Here is a 6,095-nt window from a genome sequence, read left to right as displayed (position 1 = left end):
TGCAACACATCTTTACATAGTTAAACAATTGCGGGATAAACAATCTTTGCCTAGTTAAACATTCCACCACAGCTTAGCAGATCCGCATTACTGACTTTCTAAAGAATGGCTGCAGAGAGGGCTCAGTGGAGAAAGTGCTTGTCATGCAAGTGTGAGGACCTGAGTTCAGATCCCCAGTGCCCATCTGTCATCCCAGTGTTCCTAGAGTGAGGTCTGAAGTGGAGACAGGTTACACAGGGACGTGAGGGTCAGTCACCTACCCCATTACAAACGATAGTGAACAAGAGACTGTCTCAAGCAAGGTGGAAGGTGAAGATCGGTATCTGAGGATGACCTCTGACCTCTACACTTGTGCCCTGGCATGCTACACCAGCACTCACACATGAACATGCATGTGCATACAAAGACAATTACAAAAGCAGTGGTTTTGAGGTAATGGGAGGGTCAGTGAAACCATTTGAACATTCTTTTGCTGTTACTCATCTTTATTACCTAACAGACTCTCCTCCATAGATAACAGAAGGAAACAATGTTCCTCAAGCTTTGAAAGAATTCCATCCCGACAGTCACTAGCCATCAGTGGGCTAATGGATGCACTGGAGGTGGAGGCTGGGGACCACCTCTGGCTGCCTCCTCTCTCCTGCCGCTGCTGTGCTGTGCAGAACATGCCAGCCATCCTCAGAATCTGCTTCCTGTATACTGTCATGGTGAAGGGAGCATGGTTCCTTAAATGCTCACAGACAGCTATCCAAGTTTTCTTCCCTAAATCGTTTAAATCTAACTGAACAAACTCAGGCCATTTGTGAGAAACCACACTAAGTGGCATGACATGGGACACATGCTCTGGAGAGAGGGGAGCCTGGCACTGTAAGGGAGGGATGTCTCCCCAGAAACAGGGTTGGCTAGCAAAATCAGGAGGGGGGGTCTCCTCCTCCACAGAGGTGCACTGTGGGAGCTCAGATCCCAGAGGCTAGCCAAGGAGTCCTCTTCACTCCATTTGATCTTCCTACCTTCCTATCTCTCCCTCCCTCCGAGCTGCCCTGGCTCACTTCTTAATCTCAGGCACTTTAAACCGTTATAGAAAGCAGCAGTCCAGCAGATGCTGGCCTAGTTATAGGGCGGGCAGCACAAAGGCAGGGGCAGAGACATCTGCTAGAGGTCAGACTAAGAGGACTGGAAAACTGAGACGTGGGCTGTAGGCCCTGGAGCAGCCACTGAGGAGGTAACTTTCAAAGATAAAGAAAATGATTTGGGGAATTACATTGGAAAGTAAGAAAATATTCGCCAAGTACAAATAAAAACAAAGAAACAGATCTGAGCCTTATAAAAAAAGACATTCAAGTTGCACACATAAATTCAACTATAACCATTCCATCCAAAACACTAAGAATAACCACACCAAATGAACCAATCCATGGCATCTACAGGAGATGGTCTAAAATTCAAAGACATATCGAGGTTGAAAGGAAATGATACCCCATGCCAGAAGGCACAGGACAAGAATGGCTGCACTGTCACCAGACAAGATGGACTTTAAACAAAGTAACTAGTCAGGCAGGGTGGCACTGACTTGTGGACCATAAATATGAGGCCAGCCTGGTCTACACTGTGAATCCCAGGTTTTAAAAACTGCTTGACAGACGGGACACTGGGTACGCTGGACTGAATGACTTGCCCAATAACATTGTCAGTGGGTCACGCACAAGGACGCTCTGCAGTACTTAGTGTCATGCTTTGTCTCTGTTGCCCTACTTTTTGTGTCTCCGCTGACCCCCATACTCCTCACTAGGGACATTTTCCCTGTAGTGGCCCTCTGCATGTCAATCATAGATCACATAATCCAAGAGCAGCTTTCTGGTGGCTTCTTTCTAGCCTGTCTCCACGCACAGCTTCCCACCATCTTCTCAGCCAAGCTTCTTCATAGGGTGTAGCAGGCAGCACTGGTCTACACCAATTTCTCAGTCATCATCACTCCGCTGCAGACGGAGTTAACTGGGAAGCTGAGTTTCAGGCACAGGGTGTAGGGTGAAGGCCCGAAGGGAACTGGGGTGGGCAGGGGTGCCAGGTCTTCAGGGCTCACAGAGAGCGTCTGATGGAGGCTGGTGACTGCCTTCACACCTGAACATACAGGTGGTTGGATGGGTACCATCCAGGGCGAGCCCACTCTTGGGTGACACGGCCATTAGAATTTGGCAAGCTCATGGCAGAAAACTGGCTCCAACCTGAGCCTTGTAGTGGGGGAAGGCTGGCAGTGCCAAGGTGAACATGAGATGGGTAGGGTCCTGCAGACAGAATACGGCAGTGTAGCCAGCCCAGGCAATGCCACAGCACCTCAACGGCACGCAAGGTCCAGGAACCAGTGCAGCTGGATGGGGAGGCAGGAGCTGTCCTATCAAAGCTCAGAACCTATGCCAGAAAGACCACAGTAGAGGGAAGAAGGAAAAGGGGAAGAGGGGAAATACTTGCCAGCGATCTTCATCTCCAACGGCATGGTGAGCAGGAGCTGTACGTGGTAAAGGAAATTGCAAGTTGCCTAGATATGCTGCAGTGAGAACAGAGGCTGGGGGCAGAGAGAAAGTAAGGGTTAAAATGGCAAAGTCTAGGGCACTAAGGAAGATGGACATGGTTGCCTGTAGCCAGGTATGAGATAACCATATTTCTGGGCCGGTGAGGTTGAGCTAACCGTAAGTCCTTATTTCTGAAGCAACCAAGTAATGGAACGAACAGCGAGACTGTCGCCTCGGAGAATACCTCATAGACAAGGAGCTAAACGTGGGGCAATCCAGGAAGGTTGCAGCTACAGCCTGGAGCTGTGCATCAAGCTATAGGCAGGCCTCGCAAACGTGCCAACAAGGAGACCAGTCTTAACTAATGCCTGCAAGGTGGATGATGGCAAAGCTGGCAAGGGCTGATAGCAGCAGCCAGCTGAGGTCCGCAGTTAACAAGGCACAAAGCGAAGACGGAGAAAGGGACTTCAGCCACCCCAGCTGGGTGGGCAGTGCACAAACAGGACATGATCATGGCTCTGCTGGGCCAGAGGGACATACACAGAGCATGCTGGACCTCCACTAGCTTGGTCCAAAATGACCCAGAGTAACCAGTCTCACAGTTATTACCTCAGCTTTTGTCCAGTTTCTGCCATGGTCCTATAAAAGCCCCCGGACAAGGACGTTAATGGCTTTTTCCTCCTGGAAAGCCCTCCCACTCGGGAGAGTTTCTCTTACTTTGACGCAGCGCCTTCTCACCCCATCCCGAGGGAACCATAGGACCCGGCAACATAACACAGATGCTTCTCTGAGGCACTGAAAAATTAAACAGGAAACTCGTTGAGTGTGTAAGAGGCCAAACCAAGCTCCCAACTGAAATGCCAGAAACTAAGATTATCTTGGGTATCCTATCCACTTACATTCGTACCAGCATGGACTCAGTCAGCTACAAGGACCTTCCCCTTCCTGGGTCCTGTTTCTTAGGAAGCGGAGCAGGTCTACAGGAATAAACCTCAGTCCACACAGCCGCCATGAAAGCAGGCAGACACGGACAGCACAACCTTCTAGAAGCTGTCATCTTTGGAAGTACATCTGCCCTGCAGGACTACAGTCTAACTTCTGTTGATGTGTTGATTTGACGCTCTCAACCTCACGGGCCCAGATTCATGTAGTTCTGGTAGCAAGAATTTCTAAGCTCTAAGCTATACCCACAAGCCATCTTCCTGGGAACCATTGCCTCCTCTGCGGGATCCTACCCAGGGACATTCTGTTCTCCACCTAGCAAGTTTTCCACATCACTACCTCAGTGTTGACCAGTTACAGGTGGTTCTCTGGCCAAGTTTCTCAACTATTCTTGTCATCTTGGCCTTTTTGTAAATAAAACTGTTTGAATTCATCTGTAAGTTCACAAGTAAGTCATGATGTCTTGTCAATCCACCTTCCAGCTCTCAATCCTAGCCCAATGATTTAAAATCCAAACTCACTTGAGAGTCAGCCCCAATGGTAGACATCTGCAGCCCCAAACACTTAGAGAATGAATGGGAGGACGGTTTGAGCCCATGCGAAAGAAAATAAACAAACAAAACAAAACCCCCACAGCTATGGCAGGATGGCTCAGCAGTTAAGAGCTCTTCCTGAGGACCTGGGTTCAAATCCCAGTATCTACATGGTGGCTCATAACCATCTTTAACTCTGACCCAGGGGATCCAAGGCCATCTTCTGGCTTCTGTGGGCACTATATACATCTGGTACACAGACATATATGCAGGCAAAATACCCATATGCATAAAATAAAAATAAAAAAAATTTAATTCATCTTCTTTAACAACGTGTTTTAGGTAGAAAAAAAAGTCATCTCAAATCTAACTAGCTTGATAGATTTGACTTATCTCTCCACTTCTACCTCCCTAGAACAGGGGCCTAGCAGCATGGCCTATTAATGTGCACAGGCAGAGAACCATGGGGACCACTTCCTAGTCCCGTACCCAAAGCTGGGGCTGGGCACCTCCCTCCTGGAGATGCTCTGCTTCTCCCTTGTGCCAGCAGGGGGACCAGGGCTACAAGAGAGGGCATCTCAATGTGAGGGCAATGACCCACCTGGGCTTCAGTCCAAAGAACTCTGAGCTTTTAGAGTCAGACCTGCACCTAACAACCCCACCTGGAGATTCTAAGCTGGCAGGACAGTATCCCAAACTGTAGCATGGAGCTTAGGAGGAGCTGCCTGGCCACTAAACAGTCCCCTGCCTTCTGCAGTACCTAGACCCCACCTGGAGATTCTAAGCTGGCAGGACAGTATCCCAAACTGTAGCATGGAGCTTAGGAGGAGCTGCCTGGCCACTAAACAGTCCCCTGCCTTCTGCAGTACCTAGATAAATCCTTTTTTAAAAATCTGTTTATGAAGTATATATTAGGGTTCAAATGCTATTTTAGGTAAACTAGTTTTTAGAGAAGTTCCTGCTCTTCTGGAGCTTTCGGACAACACACAAGGACATGGACCACTACAGAGTGTGAGTGCTAGGTGGCTCCCTCCTAATCCAAACACTCCCTTCTATAGGGAGAAGGCTAAGGAGGACCAGGAGACTTGTAGACGCAGGAAGTTTAGAAAGCTACAAGGCTGGTGCAACTCCCCTCCCCAAGGTTAGACACGTGGACACAGTTGCCAGGGAGACTCTGCAGCAGAGCTGCTCCAAGTTGATTAGGAAGCTCCAAGGATGCTGGAAAAAGCAGTCATGAGTGTTGGTGTGAGCTCCTGTCAATAGCCCCATTAAACTCCTTAGTTCACCGGAGTAGACTGGATAGCTTCTTTGGTCTGTTGTTGGTATCCCAGCTAGGGTAAATGACATTGTTCACATCTCCCATAACAATGAGAGAGAAATAAAACACAAGGATCAAAATCCACACAGAGGGGGCCCCTTCGTCTGGTGTCCTCTGAAATCAGCCTTGTGTGGCTCTGCAGAAGCCGTTTCAGACAGGAGGTGACTACAAGCAGCCTGAGCAGGGGTGACAGGCTGCACAGCCTGCATTGCTGAGGTGGGCAGAGGAGAGAGGGAGGCAGGAGCCAGGAGAACATCTGCACCGTGAGCCACCACCGCCGCTGCCACACGAGGGCGAGAGAGCTGCTCATCAAGACACAACGGTCCAGCACTTTTACAAAGTCCTATTAGCATCAAAGCACAAAGTCCACGGTAAATACGGGTTACCATTGGCCAGCATTTTAATTCATTCTAAAAAGAAACCTTACTATACGCAGAACCTGTCATTTCACATGTTTAACAGGCTAACAATACCTAAACAAGGAACACTTGGAAACAACTTCCTCCTTGTTAAATTTCACATTAGTCAGACTCATTCAATACCTTTATGGAGTGCTGGCCACAAAGCTGCACTTCGGCTTTTTCTCTCCACCCTCTCAAGAATTACCAAAAGGCCAGTCACTGGGTGATAGAAAGTGACAGATTTCACACTTGACTGTTAGAAAGTCTTCCTCAAATACAAAAAGCCACATCCTGCCACACTCAGATCAGTTCACTCTCTTGGAGTCGCCCACCCAATGTTAAAAGCACACTTGTGATCCAGACTCCAGAGGCCCACCAGCTCCAGCGCTTTCCA

The sequence above is a fragment of the Peromyscus californicus genome, unplaced genomic scaffold (genome assembly GCF_007827085.1).
Source record: "Peromyscus californicus insignis strain IS unplaced genomic scaffold, ASM782708v3 Scaffold_22__1_contigs__length_63687245, whole genome shotgun sequence".
Lineage (NCBI taxonomy): Eukaryota > Metazoa > Chordata > Mammalia > Rodentia > Cricetidae > Peromyscus > Peromyscus californicus.
This window is presented reverse-complemented; position numbering follows the sequence as displayed.